Source organism: Eretmochelys imbricata, chromosome 1 (genome assembly GCF_965152235.1).
Source record: "Eretmochelys imbricata isolate rEreImb1 chromosome 1, rEreImb1.hap1, whole genome shotgun sequence".
NCBI classification, from domain to species: domain Eukaryota; kingdom Metazoa; phylum Chordata; order Testudines; family Cheloniidae; genus Eretmochelys; species Eretmochelys imbricata.
Window position 1 is genome coordinate 196794190 of NC_135572.1, and position 27818 is coordinate 196822007.

A 27818-nucleotide genomic window follows, 5' to 3' on the forward strand; every position below is an offset into this window, starting at 1 on the left:
GCAGCAGAGCAGAGATTCCACAACTGGAGTGTGTGGACCACTAATGGTCCCCTGAACTTGTCTTGGTTGGCTCACCTCCTTGTTTCCAGATCATACAAACAGAACCAACAAGTGGGGGAAGATGCAATGAAGAATAAAAGCAGATGGTGTTATTTTCTTTTTTTCCCCAAAAGGACAAAACATCATAGTGTAGATAGCTAAAATACATAAATACTGTTCCAATATTACTTGTCCGTTTAAGCAATTGATACAGATGTCATAATGAAGGTGTGGGATTGTGAATGAGGGGAAAGGAAAAGATGGTACACATGGTCGTCCATGACACAACCTTTGTGTTAAACTATGGTCCACATTATGAAAGAATATGAGAACAGAGCAGTGTAAAGCAGGTTTAGTGCATGTGAGCATCAGGCCCTAAAAGTCTTAGCAAAAAGTATATTTAAGCTTGGTTCTTGCTAGCAGGAAGCTAGCATGGTTTCTGTGTCCAGACTGAATCCTGCTCACGTGAATGGTCAAGCTCAGACAATGGGGATAGCTTAATGAAAAGCATAGAAACATACTTGAAGAAACCTTATGCTGAGCCAGTTAAAGTAGCACCTGGAAATGATCTGGGTGTTCTGTCTCTGGGTCTTCAACTGGAAGTGATGATAATGAGCATTTTTAACATTTTATTTATTTTATTTAAGCATTTCCTTCTAAAAATCTGGTGCCTTTAAATTGTCTCAGATTGAACAACCAAAAAACCTGAAGCTGCTGAATTCACTAGTCACTTTTGAAAATCTTGGCCATGTGTCCCATTGATTCTCAATGGGGCTTGTGCTCCTAAATCAATGAGGTCCTTTTAAAATCCAACTCTCAATCCCAAATAATTTCAGCCAGCATTGGTAGAAATAGTTAAATGCATAAAATGAAGGCTGAGATTTTAACAAATGCAAGAAAGGGAAAGTTAATAGTAATGAATATAAATCAGAAGTTGGAAATTGTAAAAAATTGATAAGGGAAGGAAAGGAACACAAGAGAAATCTATGGCCACTAGAGTGCACAAATGCAATAAAGGAAAAGTTAATAGTAATGAATATAAATGATATACATATATATCATTTATTTTTGTAGCTGCCATCACTTCCCCTCTAAAGCAGGTTGGTTTTTTTAACCAGCATGACCTTCTTCCTCAGTTATGGGATTCTAGCTTTTGGGGCACCTAGTAAGGTGTTCTTAAATTATTCCCAATTGTGATTTACATTTTTCCAATTAAATAAATCCTGCCAGCTGATTTGATTGTTTTCAGCTTTGTGAAATTCGTCCTATCAAAGCACCAAGTGTGTACTGCTCTGGACTTTTTTCTGTTTGCACATTATAAATTTGATCAAGACATGATTGTTTGTACCTAAGCTACCATTGATTTTTAGTTGTGTGATCAGTACCTCTTTATCTGTGAAGACAAGGTCTAATAAATTTCTCCATGTTGGCTGCAACACTTTTTAAGTTAGAAATTGTCATCCATTAGGTTTAGAAATTCCAAGGATGTTTTAGTACTAGCAGCATGAAACTTCCAGCACTGCACCATTTTCACACCCTCCCCGCACCCCCTCCACATTATAGACAGATGCCTAAGAAGTCAGTCATCCTGTTCCCTAGTGTGATCTAGTGGTCTGTAGCAGACACCAACTAATAGCCCATCTTGTGCTTTATTTGTTAGGACGTTGATCCATAAATTTTCAGGATCATTTTCTTCCAAGTTCCAGAAACAGGTGATACAATTTTTGACATAGAGTGCTACTCCTTCTCCCCTCTCAATCCTTTCTAAATATGTTATAACCATTGATTTTAAACATTCCAGTCATGGGAATCATCCCACCAAACTTCAGGAATACCAACTAGATCAAAGGTATTTCATAAAATGAGCAATTCCAATTCCTCTTGCTTGTTACCCAGGCTCCTAGCATTAGTGCATAGGAAATTCAAGAACGTCTTCTCTTTGTGTCCTTTTGTTCCTTGATTTTGTTCTCAACATCTTGATTTACTGCTGAGCGCTCATATCTTCCCTATTCTTACCCTCCCTTTTTGTTATTCATTTAACTTACCCCGATCCTTCTAGAGAGTCTGTCCCGAGAAGATTTGTCCCCCTTCCACCAAGGTTGGAGGCCATCCAAACTATACAGTCCCCTTCTCCCCATGGAAGGTAGACCACTGTTCCAGATAACCCAAACCCTTCACCCTACACCACTCATCTAGCCAGTGGTTCACTTCCCGAATCTTCTACCTTCTGTCTTCCTTTAATTGTGGGACAGGAAGGACCATAGATGACTTGGACATTCTTCTTCAGCATGCTTCCGAGTTCCCTGAAGTCATGTGCTGTCTGAGAGATATCCTGTGACACAGTGTCATTAGTGCCAATATGAACCATCACCAATGGATCTTTGCCTGTCAGCTTCCAATCTTAGAGTGACATCTGGTGCCTCGGCTCCAGGAAAGTGGCCCACTGTCCAGTTGTCTGCCTGCCCCTTGTAAAATGTCCTCAAGGTTCTTCTAAGTATTGAATCTCCAACAAGAATAATCTGTCTTCCTTGGATGACTGGAGACCTCTTTGTGGACAGCTTGATTTTCCTACAGGTTGGGCCAAGCTGCCGTCCACAGGCATGTTCTGTACATCTCTCCCTTCCCTTGGACCTGCTGGATCTTGAGAGGTATCTTTCAAAGTTTCCACATTAGAATCATAGAATCATAGAATATCAGGGTTGGAAGGGACCTCAGGAGGTCATCTAGTCCAACCCCCTGATCAAAGCAGGATCAATCCCCAACTAAATCATCCCAGCCAGGGCTCTGTCAAGCCTGACCTTAAAAACCTCTAAGGAAGGAGATTCTACCACCTCCCTAGGTAATGCATTCCAGTGTTTCACCACCCTCCTAGTGAAAAAGTTTTTCCTAATATCCAACCTAAACCTCCCCCACTGTAACTTACTCCTTGTCCTGTCCATTGAGGACCTGGTATTGATTTGAAACTTCCAGCTGTGTGGAATTCCTTCCGGTCATCTTCTCTCTGATGCCACAGTCTTCCCATTCTCATTTATCACCAGCCATGTAGAACGACACCATGACCTCCTGCCTCTAGGTTACAAACTACCAGTCCTCCTCTCTGACTTCCGATTTCTTGGTGGCCAGCTCCATTCTTCCTTGAACCTGAGGTACTGGTGTTTCCTGAACCTGGCTATCTAAGAACTCCTCAGAGTCTCTGATTCTCAGTAGCATCTCTACTTGCCCCTCCAAGCCAATAATCTTCTCCTTTAGCACAGCCACCATCTTGCACTTCATGCACATGAAATCCCTTCTGTCCTCAGGCAGTAAAGAGAACATGGCACTTCCCTGGCAGGTTACCACCACTAAATTCCTCTGAAAAGTAGCACATTTTTTAATCTACATAGGAGTAGAAGGCTGCAAATAGGGGAACAGGAATTTAACTGAAAGACTCCTTTGGGGGATTCAGAAATAGATGTGGGAAATTGTAGTTATTAAAAGTTCTAAATATAACAATGAATGCTTCCAAGTTATTTATTGATTTATTTTCTCTTACCAAATAGGGTATTTAAAGTCAGTCTGTATCAACACTCAGCAAAGAAGTGCTGTGTGGACTCCTCTATTTTAAATGTAGAAGCAGTTCAGCTCTTGACAGCAGGAGTGTGTGTGTGTGTGTGTGTTTTCAAAAATCACTCTGCCAGACTCAACAGCTTTAATCAGTTTAAGCAAAACTACAGTCTAACACATGCTGTGCACTTGAAAAAATTAAATCTACCAACCAGGAGTTGTTTTCCCTTCCTCTCAATGAAAACAGGAGCCGATCTTGAGAAAAACGCACTCTCCACAAATATCACAAAACGAAGTGCACCAAATGAATCTTTCATTCCTTGGCTTGTGAAAGAGAATATAAAACTTGCAGTTTCTTGGTTCTACCCTAACTTTGTTATGCAGTGCAGTTCTGCAGGGATGCGGAAGTTCCAGAATACACTGCTTTGGGAGAAAGAGGTGCTAATGGATATTATATCAAGCATATACTATTCATCAGCAATACAGGAACAGAATCTCATACTGGAGTTCTCTCTTACACACGGACGCTTTTACTCCTGATTCACTCTCAAAAAGGAGAAGGAAGGAAGAAAAATAAATAAATAAATAAACTAATGATGTGTCAGACAGCAGTTTTCCACAGGCCTTTCCTTGGCCACGCACTATTTTAGGACAGCTACTTCAAAAATACATGGAATGGTTACTAAAGAAACCAGAAACTATGGTAACTCAGAGCAGTCTCTCTTTTTCCCAGGGAAGGAGGGGTGAAAAAGCCATTCATGCAATATCCCTTTATCTCTGCACTCTGGAGGTCCTGCCTCCCTCCCTTCTTCAAAGAACAGCTGCAGCAGTACTTTTGACTCCTATCCCTTTCTCTTTCTAGAGGACCATAATCCATGAAAGCTCCTTCTAAAGCACAAAAATGGAATTGGAGAGCTTCAAACAGTGGATAGGGCCCAGAATCGGGTCCACCCCACTGTGTGTGATTTGAAAGTTTTAGATCCACCAAGGCTGAGAAGGTGGCAGTAATAAAACACATGATTAAGCACCCGTTGAATGTCGCAGCATCAGTGTGACACTTGATGCAGGAGGATCATAGCCTGTACTAGCCTGAGGATGACACTCAGTGTTGTACTAGGTTTTTTCCATCCTCTGCTACGATCCTATTCACATTGAACAAGATTTCCAACGCTTTGGAGATGTTAACCCATAAGTGTGAGTATTAATCCTTGTGGCAAAGTGGGAAGAAGCTTGACTTGCACTCTGGAAAACAGTTGTAGGTTTTGTTAGACACTAGGGGTGCCAACCCTATAGAATTGGCTTGGAGTCTCCAGGAATTAAAGATCAATATTTAATTAAAAATTATGTCATGTGATGAAACCTTCAGAAATACATCCAACCAAAATTGGCAACCCTATTTGAAACTGCTGGCTTTGCCATGGTAATATGTACATGCATTTGAAATCACTACGCTTGCATGCTTTAAAGCAAACAAACACCAAACAACATTGTCCTTGAGAAACAGGTGAGACCAGCCATCACGGCTAAGCTAAAATCAAAACTGAAAAAATAACTTTTTATTTCACTGTACTATTAAACAACTACAAGAATCAATGGTAGATACTGGAGTTGAATGTCCCTAAGATCTTATTAATAAAGTGACCTCACCAAAAATGTCCCTGTTCATTCCTCTCAATTTTCTAAATATCTGCAGCTTTAGAAAAGAAAACTCAGAGCATTAACATTTAGTATATTGTTACCAAAGTTATTCTTGGATGTATCTGTAGAAACAATACTTTCAAAAGTCAGCGGTTCTCAACCCTGTGGCCCACAGGCGGCCCAATTAATGAACAGCTGCAGCCCAGCTCACGAGGTGTGGTCCGGGTTCCCAGCTGCCCAGTGAGGCGAGGTCAGGGCTGCCATATGGCGGGAGTCCAGGGGTTGAGGCTTCCGGTCTCCCAGCCGGCCCTGCAGGAATGGGGATCCAGGGTTGCTGCCTGGCCCCGCTAGCTCCGGGCCAGCCCCATTAGGTTGGGGATCTGGCGCGGGCACATAATGATAAGTAAGTTGAGAACCACTGCTCTAAGTGCACCCTGGTTTCTGTACAAGTAACCAGCACTATTAAAAACGTAAGTGCATTTTCTGATGATGGCAGAAGCAAAATCTTCCACAGATGTTTCAGATTCATTTGGAAAAACTGAGGCCTCAGCATAGCCTCTACTTGCTCAAAAAATGATAAAATGGGTTGGTACGCATGGTTTTCACAATTATATTCTGTCACCCACACAGTGAATGAAATTCATCCCTGTGCAGAGGGCCAGCACAAAGGCTATGCGCCGTTCTGTTCCTTATTCTGGGGGCTGAGGTGGCACCTCAGCGTGGATAGACCTCGCACAGGGCCCTCCGCACAGGGATGGATTTTACTTACAGGGGTCATACACAAAAAGGGCAGAATAAGCTGCACCACGCAAACAGAGGGGGTCACCTGAAAATCAAGTAAATCATTTTAACACATATTTAGCTGTTCATGGTTAGTCATATAGGGGGGCCCAAAGCTACCCTTCTACAAAAGAAGTGTGTCACTGAGTTTACACCTCCAGAGAGACACATGTCAGAGTTCTTCAGTGAAAGAAAAAAAAATCCCTTTAGTGGTTTGTGTCTGACTGACTCAGAAATAAAGCAGCCACTCAGGATCTCTGGACCCAGAGTTTTGGCTCAGCCTGTTACAAAGATAGGTCCCAATAAGGGAGATTGTGACCCATCTCCCCTTGCTCCTTGCAAAATCCAAAAGATAAATAGATCCAGGGTTTTGACCCAACATTTTGAACTCAAGCAAAACAAAAAGAAATAAAGACTAACACAGGAAATAACTTAGCTATGTCTATTGCTTCTACCTGCATTTGCTACTCTTCAGATACTTACAGTTCCTCCAACCTCCTTCTCTTCCTTCTTAACAAGTTTTTAGAGCGATGAAGCCCATTTGCTCTCAATCATGAGGTCAGTCCAAAAATAAGACTGACATCTGCCTTGCCTCAGCCCGTCAAAGCTGGTGAGGGAAGCACTTTCACCTAGGTCTTCCACTGGACTCTACAGTCCTTAGAACCCACCAGACACCAGATAGAATCTGAACTGGAACAAAAACCCAGTTCCTGGGGAGAAGTAGGTGGCTTCCTAGACCAGCACTGATGACCCAAAGGGCTCATGGTTGTATTCCTTAGTGGAGAAAGGGAGGTATGTTGTCATTCGCTAGATGAGGGCTCTCCAACTAACCTTGAAGTGTCTGTATATTCCATCCCGTCATATTCAGACGACATGAAGTCCCCAACCTCCTTACTGCACCTGTAAGAAGGAGGACGGGATAAGAAGTCAGTAAAAGAAAATCATGTTTCAGTTTTAAGGGCTTGATGGTCTAATCGACAGTCTTTAAATCTGCCGAGTTTTCATATTGCTCTTTCTATGAAAGTGAAGCTATTAAAAAAGCACAATTTTTGCTCAAATTGGCAGAAGAGCTCCTCACAGAGATGAAATAACGCTGATTTGTTGAATCTGTATCTTTGGAAAAATCTGTTCCTCTATTAAAAAAAAGTGCCCAGCTCTATAAATCCTGTTAGAAGATAAACCCATCTAAAGCTGCTTCTTTTCTTCCTTCTCTGCCTCCAGTGGTACAGCAGCATTTTTTCCTAGTGTCACAAGGGGTTTGCTCTACCTGTCAAGTAATGTATACCACCTTAGAATCACCTAGTTCACTTCAGATAGAAATGCACATGGCATTGGGAAGGAATTTCCCCCCAGATCAGACTGTCAGTGACCTCGGAGGGTGGTGGGGGTGGTAGTGGTGGTGGTGTTTTGCCTTCCTCTGCAACATGGGGTATGGGTTCCTTGCCTGAATCATCCGGGTATCTCTCCCTTGATCATTTCCCTGCCATTGCAGGAGCCTCTGGCACTTGTGCCACCTCAGTTCCTCCTATTCTCTGCCCATGGCACATAGTAGTCTAGTCTCCCCAAGAGCTGTAATATTTTGGTCTAATTTCTGTTGTTGGGTTTAGCATGCGGTTGTTGGATGGCATTGGTGGCCTATGATATACAGAAGGTCAGATTTGATGATCTGGTGGTCCCTTGTGGCTTTAAACTCCATGACTCTATAGACATGCCTACACAGCCCATGGTCATGAGCCTCCCTGACCTGGTCATAGAATCATAGTGTTAGAAGGGACCATAAGGGTCATCTAGTCTAACCCCCAGAGTTAGTCAACAACTTGGGCTTGCCTGGCTCACCCTAGCATTCTAAAAATAGCTGCGTAGAGAGCTCTTATGAAGATGTGGCTCAGGCTCTGAAGCCCAACCCCCCTAGGCTTCAAGTGCCCAAGTTCCAATCCAAGCCACAACTTCAAAGATATGCCTACACAGATACTTTTAGAGTGCAAGGGTGAGTCCAAGTCTGTTGACTTGGGCAGACAGTCTCACTGTCACAGACTGTTTAGACATACCCTGTGTGTTCTGGGACTTACCCACATGTGCTTTAACTGACAGTAAAAGTGTTTGGCTATAAATCCACATACTTTTACCTGATGCAGAAACCAACTTGCTTTTTAGGTGTCACATGACAAATCTTATGCATGAAAACCAGGAAATGTAAATGCATGATTATAAACAAGATCCTGTGTACTCCACAACAAACTGAACTAAAAACCATGTGCAAAATTCCTGGATATGTGACATTCAAAGTGCAGCACATCAGAAATTCAATGGTAGCTTACTGTAAATAAAAAAGGGTAGGCGCTCAGTGAATTAAATATGCAATTGAATAATAAAACCACTACAGTAACCCCTGTGTTATTTATTTTGATATTAAGTCCAATTTATTTTATGCTGGCTCAACTTTTTCAGTTTTCGATATGCCAGAGATTTTTGTATTGGCAAGGCATAACTGCATGGACATTACCAAGGGGAAGCCGGAGGTTTTCGCAGCTGGGTAGGGAACAGTTGTGGCATTTGGACCTGGGGAGACATTTGAGATTGTGGGGATAAGTATGCTTCCTCAATCTTCCAGCTAAAAGGATCAGCAGTGACTTATGAAATTTACATATTCATTACTATTAATAATTTGTATTATCATAGCATCTGGGAGCCTAGGTCATGAAACAGGCCCCCATTGTGCCAGGTGCTGTACGAAGGCAGAACAAAGGGTCTGCACCAAAGGGTTTACAACCTATGTATAAGACAAGAGACAACAGATGGATGTAGATAGATGGGAGGGATACAAGAGAACAATGAAACAGTACTGGTCAGCATAATAGGCAGCAGTCTCTGCACTTACTGCTGTAGACTTTATGGCAGACAAAGTTTTATCTGTGTGGATGGATAGGAAAAAACAGATCTTAGAGATGTTCTGCAGCAAGAATCAGCAAGACTTAGCCCTGGTCTACACTATGCGTTTAGGTTGAATTTAGCAGCATTAGATCCATTTAACCCTGCACCCGTCCACACGACAAAGCCATTTTTGTCGACTTAAAGGGCTCTTAAAATCAATTTCTGCACTCCTCCCCGACGAGGGGATAAGCACTGAAATCAATATCGCTGGGTCGAATTTGGGGTAGTGTGGATGCAATTCAATGGTATTGGCCTCCAAGAGCTATCCCAGAGTGCTCCAGTGTGACCACTCTGGACAGCACTTTCAACTCAGATGCACTAGCCAGGTACACAGGAAAAGCCCAGGGAACTTTTGAATTTCATTTCCTGTTTGGCCAGCGTGGTGAGCTCATCAGTACAGGTGACCATGCAGTCCCAGAATCACAAAAGAGCTCCAGCATGGACCAAACGGGAGGTATTGCATCTGATCACTGTATGGGGAGACGAATCCGTGCTATCAGAACTCCGTTCCAAAAGACAAAATACCAAAATGTTTGCAAAAATCTCCAAGGGCATGAAGGACAGAGGCGACAATAGGGACCTGCAGCACTGCCGCATGAAAATTAAAGAGCTCAGGCAAGCCTACCAAAAAACCAAAGAGGGAAACAGCCGGTCTGGGTCAGAGCCGCAGACATGCCGCTTCTATGATGAGCTGCATGCAATTCTAGGGCCCCCCCCCCTACCACTATCCCACCCCTGTCCATGGACACCTATGGGGGGCGGGGGGAGTTTCATGCCACAGGGATGAGGATTTTGGGAATAAGGAAGATGATGATAAGGAGGAGGATAGCGCACAACAGGCAAGCGGAGAAACTGTTCTCCCCGACAGCCAGAAACTGTTTATTACCCTGGAGCCAGTACCCTCCCAACCCTCCCAAGGCAGGCTCCCAGACCATGAAGCCAGAGAAGGCACCTCTGGGGAGTGTACCTTTGTAAATATAACACATGGTTTAAAAGTAAGCGTGTTTAATGATTAATTTTCCCTGAAGACTTGGGATGCATTCGCGGCCAGTACAGCGACTGGAAAAGTCTGTTAACGTGTCTGGGGATGGAGCGGGAATCCTCCAGGGACATCTCCATGAAGCTCTCCTGGAGGTACTCCCAAAGACTTTGCAAAAGGTTTCTGAAGACGGCAGCCTTATTCTGTCCTCCATGGTAGGACACTTTACCATGCCAGGCCCGTAGCACGTAGTCTAGAATCATTGCATAATAAAGCATGGCAGCATATGGTCCCGGTGTTTGCTGGCATTCAAGCAACATCCGTTCTTCACCTCTCTGTGTTAGCCTCAGGAGAGTGATCATCCCAGAGAATTGGGGGGGGGGAGGGAGTTTAGTTGGGTTTGTGCTGCACATTAACCCGAAAACCACAGCCCCTCCTTTTAAATGGCCAACCCAACAGATGCTTGGTACGGGAAAGGAGGGCGCTGCTGTTTTAAACCATTCCAACATGTTACGAAGGTTGAAGAAGCTGAAAGACTGTGCCTTACCATGGCTGCCTGCAAGCCGAATTCTGTTGCCCGGCCCTGCGTGTGTGATCTCTCAAACTAAACCAGCAGGCCGTCAATATAAGAGGCAAAATGTGACCTTATACCGAAAACACATGTGCTATGTAATGTTAACAGCTTGGTTCGCCGTGAAAGAGTCTACCCATTGTTCTCTAAAATGTGTCTTTTTAAATACTACTCTCCCTTTTTTTCCTCCTGCAGCTGCAAATGATTCAAATCTCCCCCTATCATCTCTGTCCCAGAGGCTAGCGCAGATAAGAAGGTGAAAAAAACACACTCACAATGAAAATGTTCTCTGAGCTCATGCAGTCCTCCCACACTGAAAGAGCTCAGCAGAATGCATGGAGGCAGACAATGGCAGAGTCCAGGAAAGCAGAAAATGAATGCGAGGACAGGAGGAATGAGCAAGAAGAGAGGTGGTGGCAGCATGATAAGAGGAGGCAGGATGCAATGCTGAGGCTACTGGAGGATCAAACTGATATGCTCTAGCGTATGGTGGAGCTGCAGGAAAGGCAGCAGGAGCACAGACCACCACTGAAGCCACTGTGTAACTGCCCACCCTCTTCCCCAAGTTCCATAGCCTCCTCACCCAGACGCCCAAGAACACGGGGAGGGGGGTGGGCCTCCAGGCACCCAACCACTCCACCCCAGAGGTCTGCCCAAGCAACAGAAGGCTGGCATTCAATAAGTTTTGAAGTGCAGTGTGGCCTTGTCCTTCCCTCCTCCCCTCATCCACCACCCCACCCGGTGCTTCCCTCCTCCCGCTCCCCTCCAGGGCTACCTTGGCAGTTATCCCCCTATTTGTGTGATGAATTAATAAAGAATGCATGATTTTGAAACAACAATGACTTTATTGCTTCTGCAAGCTGTGATCGAAGCGAGGAGGGCGGTTGGCTTACCGGAAAGTAGAGTGAACCAAGGGGGCGGATTTTCATCAAGGAGAAACAAACAGAACTGTCACACCATAGCCTGGCCAGACTCTGATGCACAGCACGCCCTGCTGTGCTCTTCTAATCGCCCTGGAGTCTGGCTGTGCATAATCAGTGGCCAGGTGATTTGCCTCACCCACCCACCCTGCCATAAACATCTCCCCCTTACTCTCACAGATATTGTGGAGCACACAGCAATCAGCAATAACAATGGGAATATCGGTTTCGCTGAGCTGTAACCGAGTCAGTAAACTGCACCAGCACGCTTTTAAACATCCAAATGCACATTCTACCACCTTTCTGCACTTGTTCAACCTATAGTTGAACAGCTCCTTACTACTGTCCAGGGTGCTGGTATGGCTTCATGAGCCATGGCATTAAGCGGTAGGCTGGGTCCCCAAGGATAACTATAGGCATTTCAAACATCCCCAACAGTTATTTTCTGGTCTGGGAAGTAAGTCCCTTCCTGCAGCTGTTCAAACAGACCAGAGTTCCTGAAGATGCGAGCGTCATGTACCTTTCCTGGCCATCCCACGCTGATGTCGGTGAAATACCCCTTGTGATCCACCAGTGTTTGCAGCACCATTGAAAAGTACTCCGTGCGGTTTTTGTACTGGCTGCCAAGGTGGTCCGATCCCAAGATAGGGATATGTGTTCCATCTATCGCCCCACCACAGTTAGGGAATCCCATTGCAGCAAAGCCATTCACTATGACCTGCACATTTCCCAGAGTCGCTACACTTGATAGCAGCAGCTCAGTGATTGCGTTGTCTACTTGGATCACAGCAGCCCCCATTTGCCAACTCCAAATTGATTCCTCACTGACCGGTAGCTGTCTGGCGTTGCAAGCTTCCAGAGGGCTATCACCACTTGCTTGTGAACTGTGAGGGCTGCTCTCATATTGGTATTCTTGCGCTTCAGGGCAGAGGAAAGCAAGTCACAAAGTTCCATGAAAGTGCCCTTACGCATGCGAAAGTTTCGCAGCCACTGGGAATCATCCCAGCCCTGCAACAGTATGCAGTCCCACCAGTCTGTGCTTGTTTCCCGGGCCCAGAATCAGCATTCCACGGCATGAGCCTGCCCTATTGCCACCAGGATGTCCAAATTGCCGGGGCCCATGCTTTGAGAGAAGTCTGTGTCCATGTCCTCATCACTCTCGTCACCGAGCTGTTGTCGCCTCCTCGCCTATTTTTGCAGGTTCTGGTTCTGCACATACTGCAGGATAATGCGCAAGGTGTTTACAATGGTCATAACTGCCACACTGATCTGAGTGGGCTCCACGCTTGCCATGGTATGGCGTCTGCAGGACAGCAGAGTTGCAGCAGAAGCGGTGGCTGACAACGGATGCCACGAGAATAGATATTTATAGAGAACGACGAGAGGATCTGCAAGGTGGATTCATGAGAACAGGAGAGCAGAGTTGCAGCGGAAGCGGTGGAGGACGACGGTTAGCACCGTGCACCATTCCCGAGAAAGAACACATGTACCTGGGAGCCCATGACAGACAACATGGAGAAATTTGCTATTGAGACAATAGCAGCAGAGCAGAGTTGCAGCGGAAACGGTGTATGATGATGATTAGCAGTCCTACTGTACCATCTCCTGCCAGCAGCACCCAGGACACAACAGCGGCGGTGTCGGAGAGCTGAGCTGAAAGGGCTGCATGCTTGCCGTGGTACGGCATCTGCACGGAAAAAAGGTGCGAAACGATTGTCTGCCGTTGCTTTCAAGGAGGGAAGGGCAACTGGCGACATGTACCCAAAACCACCCGTGACAATGTTTTTGCCCCATCAGGCATCGGGTGCTTAACCAGAATTCCAATGGATGGCGGAGACTGCGGGAACTGTGGGATAGCTACCCACAGTGCACCGCTCAGTAAGTCGATGCTCGCCACGGTAGTGAGGACGCACTCTGCTGACTTAATGCGCTTAGTGTGGACATACACAATTGACTGTATAAAATTGATTTCTAAAAATTGACTTCTATAATATCGACCTAATTTCATAGTGTAGACATACGCTTAGTTATGGCCTGGATGTAAGGACCTAGCAAAAAGTCCAAATCAAGAACTATACCTAGGTCATGAGCCTAAATTCCTGGCAGGATAATAGTGTTATCATTCAGAAGGATTGAGAAATATTGTAGTGGGAGGAAGAAACATTAGAGTTCTGTTTTTGCCATGTTTCAGACATAACTGGTTGAGATTAAAGGGATAGTGTACACCTCTCCGAGATTTTTGTTTCCAGCTGTCTGTAGACTAAGGAAGGTAATGCTATATCACAGTTCACATTTTCATGATTTCTTCAGAACAGTAAGGGTTAGATTTTTAAAAATGAAGGCTTAGATTCTAGAGCGCAATTATATGATAAATTCCATAGGTATGGAAACACAGAATGCTTGGGTCATTAGTCAGGATCCATGCAAATTTTATAACATTTAACCAAGAGACAAATGAAGTCTTATATCCTCCAGCTGCACCTATGACCAAAACAACACTGTGTTAAGCAAGCTTATCACTAGAGATAAATAAAATGGTCATCATGCAAGTCATTTATCCAGATATGAATTTAGAGATAATTCCATGTTCTGGTTTCCTGATTAACACATTGAGTGAGGAGACTGTGAAACACTGAAATAGTCTCACAAACCACGGAAACAAAAAAAGATCTCCCAGCTAATCTGATGCTGATTTAATTTAAGGCCCAATCTTATGAGTTACTGAACATTTTATGAGAGGTTCTGATGGCTCTCAATTAAACCTTGACTGCAGTGGGAGTGGTGGGTGCTTGGTATCTCTTAAGAGCTGGGATGGGCAAAATTTTTGGCCTGAGGGCCACATTGGGGTACGAAACTGTATGGAGGGCCGGGTAGGGAAGGCTGTACCTCCCCAACAGCCTGGCCCCCGCCCCCTATCCACCCACTCCCATTTCCCATCCCCCTCAAAACCCCAACCCATCCAACCCCCCCGCCCCGCCCCCTTACCATGCCGCTCAGAGCAGCAGGACTGGAAGCTGCGGGGAAGGGAGGAAGGCAGGGGAGGGGCCGGGGGCTAGCCTCCCCAGCTGGGAGCTCAAGGGCGGGCAGGACGGTCCCACAGGCTGGATGTGGCCAAGGACCGTAGTTTGCCCACCTCTGTCTTAGAGGATACTCAGATACTTAGAGGAAAAGCCAAGGAATTCCAAGAGATGCTGTTATGTCGTGCCCTGTAGTTCTAAAGTATTTTTAAATGGTGCTACATTTGTAAAAGTTGTGAAGAACCAAAGTTGGTAAAAGTGACAAAAAGGCATCTTTACCTGTAAATTGCTATTTAAAGCTGTTGGTTAAAAAGAAAGCTGGATTAGAAGGCACTGACTGATCCTGAGTTTAAGCTAAAAGGTGATGGTGAGGTCTCCAGTTGACTCAGGATACATAAACATTTCTCTGAAATGGAAAGAACTGCCTCAGCTTGGGAATAGGGAACTTTTTTAAAACTTATCAGGCTGAAGGGACCAGTGATGGTTGTCCAAGTCAATTCTGGACATTGCAGAGAGAGAGAAGCACTGGGAGATCCTTAGGATATTATAGTCTATGAGAATAATGGATGGCTTCATATCCTCCAGAAGAAACCATCTGTGGACTATAAGTGGATTCTCTAATATATGTAGGCCACAAACAGACCAATAAGGATGTCAAGGGCCATTACTACTGGATCAGCTAACACCATCCCCATTGGTGAATCTTAAGCAACCTCTGTGACGTTCCCCTCTGGTGTTATCTGGACCGGTGATCTGCTAGGTCTCTCCAATCCTTGACTCTGCGAACCAGCCTTACCCTGCTCTGCTGTGAGAACCCCCACTCCTGGGCTGTTTATGCAACGCCTCTGGCATGTAAGCTGTTCCCAGCTACTTGCAAGCGAATAACACTAGACAATATCTCCGGTCCCAGACACAACCCTAGGAACCTCCGTCTTGCAGTGTCCAGTTATGCCCACTGGATGCTGCAAGCTTGTATAAGTTTGTCAATTTAACAAAGAAATTGATATGTACCAGGCTTGTTATCCCAAAGGGAGTCTCTGACACACTTCAAACCAAACGCACTGCTTCAGGTAGAATAAACAAACGATTTATTAACTATAAAGATAGATTTTCAGTGATTATAAATCAAAGCATGACAAGTCAGAGTGGTTACCGAAATAAAATAAACTGTAAGCACACAGTCTAAACTCTCAACCCTATTAGACTGGGCAGCAACTAGATTAAGCAGTTTTTCTCACCCCACTGGATATTGCAGTCCCTAGTATACAGGTTTGTTCCTTAAACCTAGGCCAATCTCCTCTGTTGGAGTCTTGTCATCTTCTCAGTGTCTTGCTTGCAGCATAGGTGGGGGGCAGGAGAAGGGCATAGTATGTGTCCACTCTGTCTGTTTTATACTCTCAGTCCATGTGGTTGTAGAACACAAGTCCAGGCATGTCTGTGAGGCATTGCTGAGTCTCTTCCAGCAAGGCTGAGCAATTCCCCTGGCGGGGCCTCATGCAGGTGAGTCATTGCATTGTAACTCCCTTGCTGGACAATGGCTGTTGATAGGCTGTTTCACACCCTGCCCAGGCATTGGTTACTTTCCTTGCTGTTGCCTCTGGGGACCTAATATCTGACTGATTCCCCCAATTTACAGCATGTTTTAGTGACAACCATACTCCACAATTCTCATAATTGGGGGGGAGGGATAGCCCAGTGGTTTGAGCATTGGCCTGCTAAACCCAGGGTTGTGAGTTCAATCCCTGAGGGGGCCATTTAGGGAACTGGGGCAAAAATTGGGGATTGGTCCTGCTTTGAGCAGGGGGTTGGACTAGATGACCTCCTGAGGTCCCTTCCAACCCTGATATTCTATGATTCTATGATAGAGAAATGACTTTCAGCAGATCATAATCTTTCCCGATACATATAAAGCATGCCTTGTAAGGTAAGATCACGATTATATGAAAATGAGGAATATGGGGGTGACAGCATGCTCCCCAAGGTATAGAATGTCACAACCTCTGCAAGATTTAACATTCCTGTTTATCCCTTTCCTTACCTGTTACTTCATCCCTGTTCTATATTCTCTCTTCTTCAGGAAAAACAGCCTATTATGCCTCTCCAGGTGCCGGAATGCTTTCAGTTTTGCCCCCGAGAACTTTCGTGAAGCAGTTACTTGTTGACAGTACAAACATTTTTGGCATCTTGCAAGCTGAAAATAGAGGATACTGCAAAATAAACTGAATTTAACAACAAAATAAGTAACACAGGGCAGCACGTGCACTGACTGTGTTATGTTTCAGAGTAACAGCCGTGTTAGTCTGTATTCGCAAAAAGAAAAGGAGTACTTGTGGCACCTTAGAGACTAACCAATTTATTTGAGCATAAGCTTTTGTGAGCTACAGCTCACTTCATCGGATGTGAGCTGTAGCTCACAAAAGCTTATGCTCAAATAAATTGGTTAGTCTCTAAGGTGCCACAAGTCCTCCTTTTCTTTTTGACTGTGTTATGGAGTTTCAAATTTAATTTATTAAAACCCAATACTTTTTATTGTAAAGGAAACTGCTCCAGAATTCCCAGTCTGTTGCAGAATCCAGGAGCCTAGTGGCATAAATCAAGGATCAGCTTGCTGTGGAGTATATGGAGGCTTAAATACTCTCAGGGCAATGCAAAGGAAAACTTGTACTGCCCCTGCTACTCTTAATTGTGTGGGAAATCAAATTTTATTCTCCAGATCTGTCAATCTTGCATCTTTCATATTCAGTAAGGCACAGGTCTTGCTCCTGCGGAGAATTCTCTGGCAGAAGATCTGGTGTACTTGCATAAGGCATGGGGGGTGACTGCAGACTTTGGGAGGACGCAGCATGCATGTGTAACCACTAGCATCCTAGCCAGAACAGCAGTAACTGAACAGGGGCCACTCCAGAGCTTAAAAACCAGGAGCTGCCACAGCCTGAGCTAAAGAACCAAGGCTCTCCAGCTAGGGCTGCAAACGATTCATATCCTCTGCAGACCAGCCACTGAAGGGGACCTGTAAGATGCACTCAACAGTGGGTTACATGCGCAACGAAGCCCTTTTCTATGGAGGCTCCCATGCAGCAGTGTAAATGAGCAGACAAGTATACGTCTCAGGATGCGGTAGGCCATAAGATTCACTACTTCACTGATCTTCTGGTTCTCTTCCCCACAGAGAAGGTTAACAAGCATTGTGTAGAGGTAGTCCAACTTGACAGACCTAGGTAATAAGGTTTCCCGGCACATCCGCCCAGTTCCCATGACATGATTTTTTATTTTATTTTTTGGCTAAGGAAATTAATAAAAGAGGGAAAATATTCTGCATTTTGATGATTTTTTTTTTAAAAAAAGCCCCTTTACATGTCACTGCATTTAAGATTCAAAATCTCTAGGAAATTCAACTCCTTGAATCAGCATCTGTGAAAAGTCTTGATGAAGTCAGAATTCACTAACAACTACACTTCAAGGCACAAGTTGTTCAGCCGTTCAGCAATGGGCTCGTTTTGCCTACAACAGTGTCACTGTGTGTGGCTTTGCTGAACACTGTGCGCCTGGGAGTAGTAAGGCATTCAGGGGCATTGCTAATACTGGAGTACTCTCTGCTAACGCTTTGAATCTCTTAGACCCAGCGCAAACAAGGAAGAAACAGTAGTATTGATGCGGCTGCCCGAACAATGAACAAAAGTTACCACAGCCAATACAGTTTCCCCTCTGGAGGCAGGTGGAGAAAGAACTGCATTGGAAGTAATTAGTTTTGCAATGGAAAACAAATCAATTGCAAAAGCAAATTTTCAATCCTCTGTCTAACACAATAAGAGGGAGTATAAAATTGATTTTGCTTTCAGGCTTTATTAGTCTCTGGTCAGATGGGAATATTTTTGTCCAGAAGGTGACAACCTTAAGTGAGTAAGGACATTGCTAGTTCCCTGCTCCATATCCCTCAGAGGTGCATTTTCAATATGCTATGCATGTACTTAACCATCTAACTCCCAGTGACTGTGGCCTCCACGTCAGGGAACAACATAAGCAGTATCTTGAGTCCATCTCAATTCAGGACTGAATATATTTATTTTCAGATTTAAGTACTAGATAAAAAGGCTCTTGGTGCCCCAGCACACCACTAACAATAAAATTATATCTCAGCAGCATTAAATGATTAAGTCAACAGAAGCACCACCAGCCAGCCACCTACAAAAACTCCTTTCCACCCCATCATCTAGGAAGCACACATTCAACCTTCAAAAACTCTGTTGAACAGGTGTCTTTGCCCAGAATTCAGATTCAGAATGCAGCTGAACTGACTTAGAGGGTGGAAGGATCTGTATAATCAATTACCAGTCTTCCGATCCACCCCATATTTTTCCTCATTTCATTCAATCTTCCAAAACATCATTATTGTTAAATGTTAAAATTAAACATTAACTTTAAGCACATGCTTCAGTGGGATTTATGCATGTGTCCAAGTGCTGTCCTGAAGAGATGCTTTCCTGAATCAGGGCCTTAGTGAGTTCCCTGCACCTGCATCTCTGAAAACCAATCCATTACTAATGATGCAATGATATTTTAGAACATTTAATACAATGAGAAAAGAATGGGGTGGAACAAGAGACTGGTAATTGATTACACAGAACCTTCCCCCCTTAGGTTCAAATCCAGCATAGGATTTTAGTGATCTCAGTCCACTTCTCATGGGATAAGTGTCCATGTCACACAAATTTTTATTAACTGGACATGCGTTTGGCAGTTGAGTTGAGAGGCCCAGGACTGAGCGTTTACCTTCTTTTAATTAGGTAACACAGAGGCAAACATCAGAAATACTCACAAACTCAGAGTAAGTAGGAGTTCAATAAATAGTTCATCTGTTGTGAGAAAACATTAAAACGACCTTCCAGCATACGAAGCCAGGCTATTATAAGTATTACAGCGCTTCATCAAAGAGTGAATGTGCCAAGCGAATTTGAGGAGGTTAATAATGTTGATTTACAGTTGCTTTAATTATGTTGAGAGGTTACCTCCACAAATCAGAGTAAAAGGATAACAGAGCACAAAATCCTACATCAGTATTAATGAAACAATAATAATAATAAAATACAGGAAGAATCAGACAGTAAAATATAGGGAGAATGGAAAGACTCCATCAAACTCTCCAGAAGGCAAGTACAACATGATATATTCTATCATTTAATGCAAATTATGAACTATCCTTAAAGATCCCTTCAGGACAACATTAATACTCATTTACAGGGTAATGCAGGGAAGATTGCTGCCTAAGCATTAAGAGTTCCTCAGAGGATTTCATTGCTCTGGGATGCAAATAGCCAGGATTTCGCCAGAAGAGGAACTGCTGTGACCAAGTAGCTTCACTTACCGGCCGCATTGAGGCAGGATTCCAATGTAAGTTGAAGACAGAGATCACCCTTGTTGATCTGTCCTCGGCATATGACACTATCTGGAGACAAGGCCTCTTCCTCAAGTTCTCCCGCACCATTCACTGTCGGCGAACGATCTGCCTCTTGGCAGCAGTGACTGGGGTACACTTTAAGGTACACTTAATGGCCAGATCAGTAAACCAAGAACTCTTAACTCGGGCATCCCTCAGGGCTCTTTCCTGGCCCCAATACTTTTAAATCTATACACCGTGGATATACCAGCGATGGAGTCAAGGAAATTCATCTAAAAAGATAACATTGCAGCATACAAGCCTCATACACCAGTTGCACCCTAATACGAGATCTTAGCACAATTGCTGATTATTTCCAATGCTGGAAATTTAGGCCTATCTCACACACACAACCCCCACCCCACACGGTAACTGCTTTCCATCTGAACAATAAAACAGCTAATACCAAACTTGATGTGCAATTCCGTGGTGAGAGTGTCAGCCACGAGGCTAATCCAAAGTATCTTGGCGTTACACTGGACCAGAGTTTGACCTTTCAACAACACCTTGAGAACACCTGTGATAAGGTGAGGTTTTGTGTTGCTCTTATCAGAAAATTGGCTGGAACATCACAGGGCTCTGGTCCACGGACCTTAAGAACTGCAACATTTGTCTTGGTATATTCTGCAGCGGAATATTGTTGGAGTTGTCGTTCAGAAGCCTGATGCCGCCAGTTTCCCATAATAATCCCAAGAATCATAGGACTTCCATGATGCACCACACAGCTCACTCACAGGGCAAGTAAAATTACATTATGGAAGATGTAGTCCTTCACAGAACCCACCCATAAGAGAGAATGTGGGCCTGAACTGCAAGACCCATAAGGCACTGCACTGAAAACGAAATGCAATTTAAAGTTTTGTTGAACTGATTTGAAAATGTTTTGGATCAGTTCAAAAATCAAAATATTTTTATCTGGGTTGAACCAACCCAAAATGAAATATTTTCTTTGAATTTTCCCAATAAAAAATCCTGACTTCTATTCATAGAATAATAGAATCATAGAAGATTAGGGTTGGAAGAGAACTCGGGAGTTCATCTAATCCAACCCCCTGCCCAAAGCAGGACCAACACCAACTAAATCATCCCCCTCACTGATCTCTTCTGCATTCCCAGCCACTAAGAGCTTTGGGGGGCCGTGCCTGCGGACAGTCATGAGCAAAATGTCTCATGGCCCGCAATCAGTTTACCCTGATGGGCTGCATGTGGCCCGCGGGCTGCAGATTACCCACCCACTGGCCTACTACAAATGGACCCACGTGCTACTATAGTAAGCAGCAGTAAACAACAACTTGGATGACTTTTCTGACTCTAACGAATTTCAGACAAAGAAATATTTTCAGAAAGTGTAAGTGGAAAAATGGGGTCAAGATCCAGCTTACACTGCAACTATTCTTTCAGTCACTACTATGGAGTCATAACAGCAACTACTTAATAAAACAATTGTTTCTCTTTAAATTTGCCTCCAACATGGAAATATGGGTCAACTTTGAAAGGCTTTTATCAACCCATTAAAAATTAACTGCTTTTTTATAGATTAAGCAATTTGTAATGTGAATATCTTTGTAGTTATTTAAAAAACCTTATGTGAATACATTCCTTTTCCACTGGTCAACAGGGAGCTTTGATGAAGCGAGATACAATTTAAATGGGTTATTATTACTTCCTATATCAATATTTTAAAGTAAGATACTTTAATGTCATGTCTCTGAATTCAAAAACGAAGAGGCTTCAGGGCGTCAATGCCAATGAATGCTTTTAAATAAAGTGAGTCTAGGACATGCCCTGAACGGAACACACATCAGTCAGCATGATTACCTACCCCACCCCATGCCCCTCAAAATAGCTTTTTGCAAAGACTTTTTACAAAGCAAAGCAAGAGGCAAGCTATACTCAAACAGAGGTAAATATTCAGTGTTCTTGTAGCCATGTCACTCCCAGGATATTGGAGAGACAATGTGGGTGAGGTAACATATTTTATTGGACCAACTTATGGTGGTCTCTCTCACAGACAGAAGTTGGCCCAATAAAAGATATTACCTCACCTACCTTGTCTCTTTAGAGGCAGATATGACGATTTTGAGTCAATGCGATTTCAGTCCGATATCATAATATTTACTTCACTGACTGAAATGATACATAATACCACCACCCCTTTGCCAAGAGGTAGCAGATAGGCTCCCATTAAAGCAGAAGTCGTGACTACAGAGTCTGGTACGTTTTTAATGTAACCTGCTTATTTACACATATCCACTAGGTCTGTAACAGAGGTGGTCACAAACAGCAAGCAGGCAAGCCCCTCTTTCAGGGATCTCAGCCCATTCAACAAAGTTCAGTTCCCAGGGAACAACTCAAGAATTGACTCTAGTTAGAGAGAATAAAGCAGATAGCAAACTCCCTTGCCACTTGCAACAGTACCCTCGAAGAAACTGTATTAGAAAAACACCACCACAGCATTTCTTCCAGAACTAAAAACTTTCTCACATGATAAGAAAAAGAACTTATAAGACTATGTGTAATAGTGCCTTTTGGTGACCTCTGCCATAAAAATATGATCAGTATCAAATATAGTACTATATCTACTGAGACGAATTATAATCTCTTCAGAATCAGTCTCTGAAAGCTTGAATTACCATTAGACTCTAATCCACTTTATCATTTAAAAGATTAATTTTGGGAAATGACTTGCCTAGGACCCATGACTGCCAGTGAGAATAGCCATGTAACTCAGATGTAAGTTCAGAATTTGGCAAGTCGTCTTTCATTATTCTTCCCCAAATTTGTAACTCTTTCAAATAACGTAGCTGAAAATTGGAGTACTAAATAGTTGAAGCTTTATAAACCTTGAAACTGTCATTAAAAGATATAAAACAAAGAGTAGACTGAAGATCAACTAAAAATTAAAGACAGCCTCAAATTGGAACCCAGGATCTGAATCCTCTGGAAATTTGGAGAACAAGGAACACATGCCTACTTTTAGGCTATAAACCAGCTTTCTGCCTGTAATCAATGGGACTGTGGTTACTCAGCCTTGAGTCAGGCAGTTTATCAGTTGTCTTTCTACAGGGATTGTCTGAACACTCTTTCCTTATAGGCAGCAACTCGATTTGCAGTGTTGCAAGCCGACAGCAGGTCAATTATAGGGAAATTATAAAGTTCTCTCTGTCTCAATTTTCCTTTATTGTTACCCTGCACACACCACCAGCATGCTACAAGATTTGCTATGCTACAGCTGGACATCTTTTGCAATCTAGTTTAGTCCTCAATTCAAACAGAACTGAGAAACACCTGGGAGTAAATTGTGTACATGCATCATTAGCAGATCTTAGCAGAAAAATGGCTTTCATTACTTGTGTTCTTGGCTAAGCCCTGGAGAGCTGGCATGTCCAACACCTAAAACAAGCCTTTACTCTGTATTTATTTTCAAAATATTTTTAAAATGTAGATTTTCACTAAGGTTTAGCATATTACCTACACAGAGAGAAACGTACAAGAAATATATAACTATGTTTCTAATTTCAAAGAGTAAACGTGATTTTGCAGTTAGATGGGACATGTTTATAACTCAGCAGAAGGAGAGATCACTGGCTTCAAAATATGGGTTCCTCTTTACATGGCTTTCTGGTTAAGCAGTAATTTCCCTAATTCCTTTTTTTAACCAGGACCGGATTAACATATTGGGCAAACCTACACTTCTGGGCCCCTGCCTTGTTGGAGAAGAAAGCAATTTCTTTATCCACTGTCATTTACTCTCTTTGGCTTTGTTGGAAATGGCAAAAATAAGTCTCAGTTATGTGTGAGGATTATCTCTGCCCACTCTTCCACTGGTGTGGATCGGTATGCGAACAGAAAAAAAGTTCACTTACTTGAGTGGTGTTGCAACTTATGTGCCAGATCGCAGCGCAGCTCACTCAAGTGAACATCTTTCAGTTTGCATGTAAATTCGCATTGGTAAAGACAAACAAACAAAAACCCTCCAACAACAAATACCCCTCCTCCCCCGATATTTGGGCTCTAGGCACGTACCGAGGTTGCCTATGCATTAGTCTGGCCCTGCCTTTATCTACCATATTTATTCCCCCTTCTGAGCAACCCCTAAGCTGAAACAAGGATTCCTTTCTCCAAAGGCAACAGCAATATGCACAAGCTGCATGGGTGGCTCTCTGAATACCAATTAGACAGATGAGAGAGGTCCAGTAAAAGTTGTTTGCCTTCCCTTCTCTCCCATAAACCCAGTTGAACAATCCATGAGATCCAAATTGGCTTCTTCAAAGATGCCGCTGTCAGTCTGCCTCACTGAAAAGATCCTTTGCCTGTGATATTTCATTATTGGTTACAAATCCCCAGCTGTTTCACCATTCGATGGTGCTTGTGCTTCCTTCCTCATTCATTACATGACTATTGGCTGCAATGAACACTGCTACCTAAAACTGATTTTGCCAACTGTGAGGACAGGATAGGGGAGAGATCAGACTTTCCTCATAACTGTAAGATTTTATTCCTAGCCACCTGGAGAAAATCTGGGAAACACAGGGTTAAAATATGTCCTGTTCGTATGGACTTAATAGGGAAGGGTTTTGAGCTGTAGAAGACTTATAACTAGAAATATAAATATCCCTCGAGGCAACACAGAATCAATCTAGTACCAGGCTAGGGCAGTAACAGAAGAGCCTCACTGCCATCACTGGCTGTTTTTTCTTCCCCCTCATATCCAGGAAATCGAACATCTGCCCACAGGTGAGTGCCACATGTTGCCTTTTAGGCAGAAAATAGAGTAGAAACTAAGGAAGGCCTGAGAGAGGCTCTCTAGCAGTCCTAGCAAGTAGAGATCCCAATGTTACAAGGGTCTGAAACATTATCTAAGACTGCTTCTTCTTATCAATTATTTATACAAAGCCACAAATGCACACAGCACTCTATAGTAGGCAAACAGTGCCAAGATATTGATAGTTCCCAGGCTAAAATGGCTTACAAGCTTATGCCTCTAGCCCACAAAGATTAAGCACCATGCACAATTTTGTGGAAGTGAAATTCAATTACTCTAATTCATATGCACAAAGTTACTTATGTCTTTAAAGGATCAGGCCCTAAGGTACAATCCGACTCCCAAAATTAGTGGCAAAGTTGTCATTTACTTCAGGGGAGGAGGAGCAGGTGCTGAAGCCACAAGCAACATGAAACAGGATAAGACCAGATTGGATATGAAAAAAAATTTTTTGAGCATCCTCCAATCCTCACAATATTTGGGATTTAGGGGGGAAATGGAGCAGTTGGAAGAGATTAGTTTTGCTGAAGAATGCAGTTTAGTGGCATTTAGGAAGACAACTGAGGATTACTTCCATAAGCGAAAAGATGACTAATGCCACAAAGCTCAAGCAAAAAAATAAACATACAAACTAAAAAGACAGCTTTATTACAAAAGGACATTTCTGCTCTTTTCTTCATGGATAGAAGAGGACAAAATATCATCAACATGCACTTGACACCCCCCTTTTTATCTTTTAATAAATACACAGGGTTTAAAAAAATTATTATTACATATTGAATTCAGAAACACTAATCATTAGATTAAAAATTAGGAAGAAAATAGATAATGGCATGAATAGGCTGGAAATGGATTCATTTTGGAAATTAATTTACAATGCTGAAAATATAATTACCCACTGATTAACACATTTTTCCCTCTCTCTTATGGACATTTATTTTTAATTTATTAATTTCAATGCTCATTATACCTTGATTACATTCTCTTTTGGGAGGAAATAAGATTTGAAGTGCCTTCTATTTTTTCTCCCTTTATTGTTTCCCATACAGTAATTGTGGATTTGACAAATACTTGAATCCATTTGTACTTTCCATCTTTTGAGCTTCTATTTTGAGTTGATTGTATTGGGGGACGGGAAACATTTAAGGGCACTTGATTGCAAATCATTCACTGAAAGACAAGAGCCTATTTAACGTGGTACTAGCATCTATCTGCTCTTGGAGGCTGGTAGTGCTCTTGGGGGTTGCCAATGTACTGTATATATCAGAGGTTGGCAACCTTTCAGAAGTGGTGTGCCGAGTCTTCATTTATTCACTCTAATTTAAGGTTTCGCGTGCCAGTAATACATTGTAACGTTTTTAGGTCTCTTTCTATAAGTCTATAATATATAACTAAACTATTGTTGTATGTAAAGTAAATAAGGTTTTTAAAATGTTTAAGAAGCTTCATTTAAAATTAAATTAAAATGTAGAGACCCCCGGACTGGTGGCCAGGACCCGGGCAGTGTGAGTGCCACTGAAAATCACCATGTGTGCCGCCTTTGGCCTGCATGCCATAGGTTGCCTACCGCTGGTATACATCAAGGCAGGAGCAAACTTGGAGCCTAGCCCTAAAAGTGCTAAAGTTTTAGGTAGATTTTTTTTTTAAGTAGTGTTATTTTACTGCTTCGAACAAACGCTGCTTTGCCCTAGTCTAATATAATCACATTTGTCAATCAGCATTTCTAAAGTCCCTCTCACTGTAGTTTCTAGATATTGCACATGGAGTAAAAGTAAAAGACGTCTACCTAGAACAGACAGGCCGTTTTCCATCCTAGTCTTTTGGTTTAATTGTCATCACCTAACCTGGAGCAAGTATCCTGTCATCATCTAACCTTGAGCAAGTTTTTCTTATGCTCCACTAATTTGGAAACGCTTTCATGCAGTATTCAACATGACTTGAAGATGGGTAGGATATGCTTTTGCCAGATCACTGCAGGAGGCTTTGGGTGTGCGGTTGGAAAGACCCTTCCTTCACCTTCCTCAGGCTCTGCTAGCTGCAATGAAGGATGGAGATCTTGCACTTGTGCCAGTCCCATTTAGTAGTTTGTAGGTGACTACCTGAACCTTGAAGTTGATACAAAATCGAATCAGGGCCAATTGGCAATTACACAAATAAGCTGACAGGATTTTTTCCCCTAACCCCATGCAGTTAGTGTTTGGCTTGGGAGGTATTGGCATCTCCCCTAAAATTCAAAATGTCATAAGACTGGCTTAAAAACCATAACATTTAAAAAAAATATTTCAATATTCTGTTTTCTGAGCTTTATGCATGCACTCATGTTACATTTTCAAGCTTTGCAACCATGAGGGCTAGAAGCTACTTTTTCTGAAAAATGAACGCAGAGATCCTCACATGATTCTAGCAGCTGGGACCTGATTTAAAACATCACATGTTACAAGTCCCACAATAAAATCATGACAGTTAGCAACATGTCTTGTCTCTAGAAATGACTTTTTCTATCTGTTATAATTTATCCTAGCTACTATAACTGGATTATTCTTACTGTTTATATAAATACTTTTCTGATGAAGTGGGTTATATCCCACAAAAGCTTATGCCAAAATAAATTTGTTAGTCTCTAAGGTGCCACAAGGACTCCTCATTATTACTGATACAGACTAACATGGCTACCCCTCTGAAATCTATAAATACTTAGTTCTTTATTGAACCCTCCTAAGCTCTTTGTCTTGCAAATATCTTGGGGATGTGAGTTTCACAGGTGAACTACATGTTGAGTAAAGCAGTATTGTCTTTTAGTTTAATTAGCTGTTCACTTGTTCTTCTATTATGTGAAACAGTACAATAAGAGCACCTGACTGACATCAATACTATTCCTGTTGTATTCTGTTTGACATAAGAACAGCCATACTGGCTCAGACCAATGATCCATCTAGCCCAGTATTCTGTCTTCTTACTGTGGCCAATGCCAGGTGCTTCAGAGGGAATGACCAGAACAGGCAATCATCAAATGATCTATCCCCTGTTATCCTCTCCCAGCTGCTGGCAAACAGAGGCTAGGGACACTCAGAGCATAGGGTTGCATGCATCTCTGACCTTCTTGGCTAATAGCCATTGATGGACCTATCCTCCAAGAAATAGAGGTTACCAGAAGTGAAAACAGTTGTAAATACTCTGATATGCTATTTGAAGAAACAGAAA

The 27818-nt window shown here is 42.9% G+C and overlaps 1 long non-coding RNA gene across 1 annotated transcript in view; it reads right to left on the minus strand.

Moving 5' to 3' along the window:
* The window catches only part of LOC144259126 (uncharacterized), a 150945-nt gene that overhangs the window by 26624 nt on the left and 96503 nt on the right, over window positions 1-27818 (minus strand). The window contains exon 3 of the long non-coding RNA XR_013344825.1: window positions 6832-6900. This is a non-coding gene — a long non-coding RNA (uncharacterized LOC144259126). The remainder of the gene's footprint in view (window positions 1-6831; window positions 6901-27818) is intronic.